Consider the following 7729-nt stretch of genomic DNA (forward strand, 5'->3'; position numbering starts at 1 on the left):
GATAAGAAAGTGAGATTAGAGGGCCTGACCTAAGGATGCCTTTGATCATAAAATGACTTATTCTTCAATTGATAGAGGTGAAAGGCTCAACGCTGGCAAACTTCCTTCACTGATTGGCAAATATAATAGAATACACTGCAGAAAGATTGAGGTCAGCCATTGATGGATGTCCCTTCAAGGTCTCATAACAAGACATGCACTTAAGGCCCCAAAGAAAAAAGCCATAGATATCTGCAGTATACCCACTGTTATCTATTATGCTAACATTAAAGATCATAGAAGGTCTATAAGAAAAGTACATGATGCTAAAACACTCTTATTTCAACCTTCACCATAGTTTTCCTCCTTTTGGTCTTGTAAAAACTTGACATAGTTAGATGTAGAAAGTTTTGAACCAAACAATAGACAAACAAAAAATACACCAATTATGGTTTTAAGAGTTGCAGATTGTTATACCACGGGGGAATGTTGGTACTTGCCAACAAAGTTGCGCTAATAACACACTTTATGGTATTTTGCTTTGTTTATTTATGTTGGTACTTGGATAGGGTCTAAAGTGAAACCCTAGGATTCAAGGAAAGGGGGTGGAACCAGAAGGTGTAGGTCATTGATTTTGGCAGGTCAGGGTACAAAGCCTAGTGGGTTCTTAAAAACAGGTACAGTGTTGGATCCCAGGCCTAAGGTTCTAGCATGGAGAAGGACCATAGTTCAATGGATAGAGCGCATGATTTCCATGCAGAAGTTCCCAGGCTCAATCTCTGAGCAGGAATTCTGCTTGGCCTGTCATACCTCCATGTATGATACACATGGATGTGCCAGGCAAGGCATGCCCACCTGCTCTGCACCTGACATCATATTTGACATCAGATGTGCAGAGCTCAACTGAAAGGGGCTTTGCAAGCACCACCAGCATATAGCTCCTTACACAGTGCTTCTCAAGCACCCAAGAACCAGCTGACTGTCATGTGGTTTAGAAACTTCCTAAGCACCAAACAGAGGGTTTGCAAACCCTGTGAGCAGCACCTCTCAAGTGCCCTGCAATCAGTATGCAGTGCTGAGCAAAGCCAGCAATTACATTGTATATTTATGATGTCACAAGATTGACAGGTAGGTGGTCCTGGCCATCTGCCAAAGATGCCTTGCAGAGATGAGGGGAGATAAAAAATCCGGCCCCAACCCTGAAGCAGAAGGTGATTGCAATGATGTTTTTCTTTCTGGGACTGTGGAAAGCTTCTGCCAGTCATAACAAGCAGCAGTAGGCCAGTTGGATCAGGTATAAGGCAGATTTCTGCATTTGATTCAAAGCTTCATGCACTGGAACTTACCGTATGCTGAAGAATGGGCTGGGCTAGATGGGTACTACATTCAATTCAAGGCATGGCTGCGATAGTGTCTCTGGAGCTCTGTTCAGGAGATAGATGGGACTTGACCCTGAAGACCTGCAACGTTCCTTCTCTCCAGCAGCATGCTTTACTCAGCCTGATAAATGTAGGCCAGAACTACCATGTCCCAGAAAGGCATTACAAGTACGAAAGAAGGACAAAAATTAACAAGCTGAAAAACAGAGACTTAGGCCACATTCACAACATATATTTACAGTACTACGATATCACTTTAAACAGTCATGGCTTCTCCCAAAGTATGCTGGAAGCTGCAGTTTAAGGGTGCCAAGAGTTGTTAGAAGATTCCTGTCCCCAAACTACAATTCCCAGAGCTGTTTAAAAAATAAATATTGTTAGCAACTTAAGTGATTTAAATTGAAGTAATTACTTACAATTTCTCGAGTTCAAAGGATTTATTCATGCAGGAACTATTTACATGTGAGTGAAGATAGGAGAGAAATAGCAGCCATATTGTCTAGAGAAAACAGCAAACAAAATGTCTAAGTTTTTAGGGGTGGAGTTAACTTAGAGAAGCTACAAACACGGGATAACTAGATCACTAGTCAAACAGATCACTAGTCAAACAGTGCCCTCTTCTGGTTTAAAGTAATAGAAGTAGAAGTTCAGGAGAAGGAACGACTCCCTGTCTGAAACAATGGAATACTAAGCTAGATGGACCAATGGTTTGCTTATGCATAAGGCATAAGGCAGCATCCTATATGCTTATGTTCCTAATTTAACACAAGTGTTTGCTTGTTTTGGCAGGTGGGGTTGAACTTGTCTTGTACCACTGAACTTGTACCTCATAAAATTATAGCTTACATTAGAAGTGTATTAATTAGTCCCCAAATTCCTGATGAACATCTTACATCTTGCAGAATGCTTATAGCAGAGGGAAAGTTAATAAATTTAATAGTCCCAATCAGCTCACATGATGCTACTTTATAATGCTAATGTTAATGCTACCTTTTTAAAAGTGCAAATCACCTTTCCTCCAAAAGTGGGAAGAAGAAGAAGAGTTGTCATTTAGTTTGGGTAAGTCTATTGCTTGAGGCAGTTTGCTTAAACCAGAAAATCTCAATTTTCCACATGATGGGCTACTTTCTAATTTATAATGATGTTTTAATCAAGAGACGTCCATCCATTTTGCAAGGGAAAGGAAGGCAAATAAAATATATTTTTAAACAAATGAAATGGAAAAAATCATTTCTGATGAACAAGACCTGTTCAAAACAAGGGTGCTATTTCTCTGCCCCTTTGACAGGAAGTTCTATTCGGCTGCAAAGTTTCATTTGAGAGAAAGTTTGTGATAAACGTTTTCAATGTGAACCAGTAAATGATAGTCAGTTGTGATTATACTTAAGGATGTTACAATCATATTTCTGGCTTACATTACTGGCATTCCACCCCCGCCCCCCTGCCCCCTTTTAAAAGGCTTTCAGCTGATTACTTTGTTCTTTTCTTCTTCTTCTTTTTGATTGGAAAGGCCACATCAAATGAAACACCTTGGAGAGATACTGTGTAAAAATAAACATCATGGATTTTGATTAACGTTAACATGGGGCAAACACTTCAGAAACATAAAAGACATCTGTAATATTGCAAAGTATCCTACTGTCTATAGAGCAGGTTAAAAACAATCCTCTACATGTGTTCAGAATATATTCTCAAAACTGGATGGTAAGGAAGGTGAAGGGAGTTCACCACCAACCTGTTTTTATTGTTTAGTGTCGCTGAATGTCTTCAGCTATGGAACCTTTCTGAGCCTAAGAGCTTCATTCCCTGATTGTCAGCTTGCTGATGACCAGTAGTGGGGAGCTTCAGAAGCAAAAGTGGACAGAGCAATTGATGTAGCTCTTAGGGCTTGCCCACACTTCATGCCTAGAAAGCACAGCTCAGAGTGGTTTTCCCTTTACCCCGCTTCTTTCCCATGGAAAACCCGCTAAATCGGAGCAAACATCAATCCATAGAAAACCTGAATTGCCATTTGCTCCAACTGAGTGCTAAAGTGTGGTTTAAAAGGTAAAGGGACCCCTGACCATTAGGTCCAGCCGTGACCAACTCTGGGGTTGCGGCGCTCATCTCGCTTTATTGGCTGAGGGAGCCGGCATATAGCTTCCGGGTCATGTGGCCAGCATGACTAAGCCACTTCTGGCGAACCAGAGCAGTGCACGGAAATGCCGTTTACCTTCCCGCTGGAGCGGTACCTATTTATCTACTTGCACTTTGACGTGTTTTTGAACTGCTAGGATGGCAGGAGCTGAGACCGAGCAACGGGAGCTCACCCCATCGTGGGGATTCGAACTGCCGACCTTCTGATCGGCAAGTCCTAGGCTCTGTGGTTTAACCCACAGTGCCTCCCGTGTTCCATAAAATGTGGTTTACCCTGGGGGAAAGCATCAGGACAAGAAGAAGTGTGGAAAGATCCTTAAAGTCAGTTTCATTCCATCCAGGGCAAGAGACATTATCAGACACACTTCAGCCAGTAAAAATCATTCATTGTGGATGTGGAACAAAACTGGTGATCTGGGAAGAGTGGGTGTGACTGGGAAAAGTCTTGAGGGTGGACAGAGAAAACTGGAGGGCTGTGTACTCAGCCTGAGGGCTGGATATTCCTTATTTGTGGTCTTGGGGTTGTGTGCTATGTGCCAGGTTGATGACAAAAACAAATGAGAGGCAAATATAATGATGGCTCTGTATCAACTGCAGCTGATAGCTAACTTAGAGAGGATCACCTTGGTTGAAAAGTGGAGATCTGGAATGAAAGCTGAAGCTTAGAACCGAAGAAGAAAGCAGTGGAGTATTTCCTCTACTTGGGTTGTTTCTCTCCCAGATTTTCCTGCCATGATAAATCTTACAACAGCATGTGTAGGAGGAGTGAGATCTAATGAACCAGGGGCACTGACTTGCCTCACATGACCCCTCTGCCGTCCTGCCCCTGTATGGTGCATGAGTGTTCACCTGGCAGCAGCAGTGGGTGATGGGGAACATGGAGGATGACCTTCACCCTCCCTGTGTCCTGCTCCTGCCCACCACACAAGCACTGCTTGGTAGCAGTGGGCTGTGGAGGATGGAGGCCCCCTCAGCATGGGGGGGCTCAGTCCCCTACTCACAAATATGGAGGTGGCTGAAGCCCCTTCCACCCCTATAGTTGGTGCCTCTTTAATGAATCCATTCCTAGGGATAAGGGCCAAGTTTGTTTAAGTTCACACTTGAAGGTAAATCTGCATAATTTGCACTCTTAGAACCAATACACGAACTGAAAAACAGCCATCCTTCGAAATTCATAGGATTTTGAAATGTCAGGTGCAGTTTACAAAAATGATATACTGTACTGTATCAGAATGTGTATAAATTTCGGTATGCATTTCATGCATTAAAACAGGGTCAATTGCAAAGGTGTGTATATGATTAGGCAACGTTTCACACAAAATGTATATTGTTGCACGTCACCCCAATCTCTAAGCGGTGCAAGATTCAAGGGGTTCAAAGCACTTGTCCAGAGTTCGTGCTCCTTTCGGAATGAGGGACAGTGGAGATTGTGGTATCTTTATTATATATGGTTTATTTCTACATATATACAACCTGAGCCCATGATGGAGGGGCTCACAGCATTAACACCCCAAGAGGGTCTATCTCACATAGCCACAGCCTTGGATTGCAGGAGAAATCAGGCATGTCTCTCCCTCACAGGTTTTAGCCTGCTGCTTTATCAATCTTCTATTTTCTTGCTTACACACACACACACACACACACACACACCCTCAGCTCCAGCCTTTGTCCAACAAGTGACGGAGTGGGGGACCACCCTTTTGCCACCTGGCACACATCCACTTCCTTTCTTCCTTTAATGGCCCATTACCTCATCAGGTAGGTAGCTAAGCTAGTCTAGGATTTTTAATCCTTGCTTAAATTTTACCCCTTGCTGGATGAAGGAATGTTCCTTCACAGCCCATAAAGTGAGCATAGTAGATGAAGAACATCTAGGGCATGCATAGGCAAACTCGGCCCTCCAGATGTTTTGGGACTACAACTCCCACCATCCCTAGCTAACAGGACCAGTGGTCAGGGATGGTGGGGGTTGTAGTCCCAAAACATCTGGAGGGCCGAGTTTGCCTATGCCTGATCTAGGGGATCAAAGTTCCATACTGATCCCTTTTGCATTAGTCTTCAGGGCTGGCACCTCAAATTAGGTCATTAAGGTATAAGGGTTGTGGCTCAATGGTAGAGCATCTACTCTGCTTGCCAAGGGCCCCGGTTCAAGGAAAGGCTGAAAATTTTCCATCTGAAACTTTGGAGAGCTGCTGCAAAGCAGCATAGACAATCCTGAATTAGATGGACCAATGGTCTGATTTGGTATAAAGCAGCTTCCTTTGTCCCTGAAACATGTTTAGTTGGTTAAAGCAAATCATCCATTCCTAATAACTGAACTGTACACTTTTCACTTGTAAAACTTCTTCTGCTTATTTTGTTTTAGCCACATACTGAATCCACTATTTCAAAAATTTATATGGTTTGAAAAATAAGCTGAATTTTCTGCGCTTCAATATTTCATGAATAAACCCAATTAGCTGAAGACATTGTATATTCAAACTCATTCTCACATTGTCCCCTAATTAGTTTTATTCATGAAATATTGACAAAGAGGAAATCCAAATTATTTTTTCACCATGCATTAAATTTTTGGAGCGAATTCATTGGTTAAAAGAAAAAGAAAAAGAAACACACCCTACACAAGACAAAATAATTAATCAATTTTTACTCTTAATGCTCACAAAAGTTACTTTCCTGCCCCACTCCAAGAGCATTTGTTATTGGCAGGGAGCCAGTGAAAATCAGGGACACTCAGCAGCAGACTTATGCTGGGTATTTGTGATGTCATGAATCAGAAATGCAAGGCAGGAGTAGATCTTCTTTAAAAAGAAAAAAATGAGCAGTCTGGGTGGTTCTCATCTTTATAGGAAGGAATTCAATGAGAATGCAGAACATGCTGAGGAAGTCCTCTTGAGCTCTGCTACAAATAAGGAGAAGTTTGATTCAGTTTGCCTATCTACCTAATTTGTGCTTTCTGAAGCAATATGTGAACTGAAACAACTTAATTCCCTTACAAATTCAGAAATACCAGGTTTAGAAATGCATTCAGAAGAATTTGGGTATGAAACTGCTTAGCAGTGGTCACAATCTGAAAACCCTTCAGTGGTGGCTCTCCTCACTTGTGGGCTCTCCTATAAGGGGGAAGACCTGTTTTGGTGGCTGTGCCCCAGTAATGGAACTTCTTCTCTTGGGAGATCCATACAAAAGAATCCATGCTGATCCTTCTCCAGCCAAAGAGGGCCTATAGGACAAAGCAGAAAATGTGGCCTCAAATCAACACTGCCAGAACAGTCATACCTGAACTTTAGAAATGCTTCTCTGATTCTGTCGAACAAGTGCTACTGGACTGCTTTAGAAACTGCATTGAACATCAACCTACAACATAGCTATGTCCTTTTGGGCAAAAGTAAACAGCAATTCCCCAACTGGTTTGAGGCTGGCATTAAGGACATGGAACCTTTTATCACTGCAAAGGGTTAGGCTCTTGTGAACTATAAGCATGTGTCTTGTGAGAAAACGCTTGCTGCACTGAGAAAGGCAAGGAGTAATGCCCAGTGGATTGCCAGGCAATATGCTAATGACTACTGGCTAAAGCTGTGTCAGAGCATTCAACTTGCTGCTGACAGCTACACATGTAGGGAGGTGTGATGGGCACAGCGCTATCAAGAACTGAACTCATGGGAAAACATGGACTTCAACTGAACAGTTAGCAACTCTGCTTATCTTGGGAGAGCTGGATGTCCCTCTATCAATGAGCTGAAGAATGCCATCAACTCTCAAGTATGTGGTAAATCCCCAGGACAAAGGTTGAATCCCAATAGAAGTGCTGAAAGCCAGTCTCAACACCTCCCTCATGATGCACCTCCACAGCCTTCTCTTAATAATAATAATAATAATAATAATAATAATAATAATATTATTTTTTTTATACCCCGCCCTCCCCAGCCAAGGCCGGGCTCAGAGAGGCTTACAAGCAATAATAAAAACAAGATGAATGATTACAACTTAAAAACAAAAATAAAATACAACATTAAAATATTGGAACATTAAAATATAAAAATGTAGCCTCATCGCAGGAGGAGAAGGAAAAAAGAAAAGAAAGAGAGGGAGGGAATCAAATTGGCTCCAAGCCAAAGGCCAGGTGGAACAACTCTGTCTCACAGGCCCTGCGGAAAGAAATCAGATCCTGCAGGGCCCTGGTCTCATGAGGCAGAGCATTCCACCAGGTCAGAGCCAGAGTTGAAAAGGCCCTG

General features: G+C 42.4%; 1 long non-coding RNA gene across 1 annotated transcript; it reads right to left on the minus strand.

Moving 5' to 3' along the window:
* Nucleotides 1-1041: 1041 nt before the first annotated feature.
* LOC128407029 (uncharacterized) lies at nucleotides 1042-7332 on the minus strand. The gene is made up of 3 exons (XR_008328689.1): nucleotides 6624-7332; nucleotides 2833-2899; nucleotides 1042-1857 (listed from the first exon to the last, which is right to left on the minus strand). It is a non-coding gene; the product is annotated as an uncharacterized LOC128407029 (long non-coding RNA).
* Between the last annotated feature and the right edge of the window lie 397 nt (nucleotides 7333-7729).

This window comes from Podarcis raffonei, chromosome Z (assembly GCF_027172205.1).
Source record: "Podarcis raffonei isolate rPodRaf1 chromosome Z, rPodRaf1.pri, whole genome shotgun sequence".
NCBI lineage: Eukaryota > Metazoa > Chordata > Lepidosauria > Squamata > Lacertidae > Podarcis > Podarcis raffonei.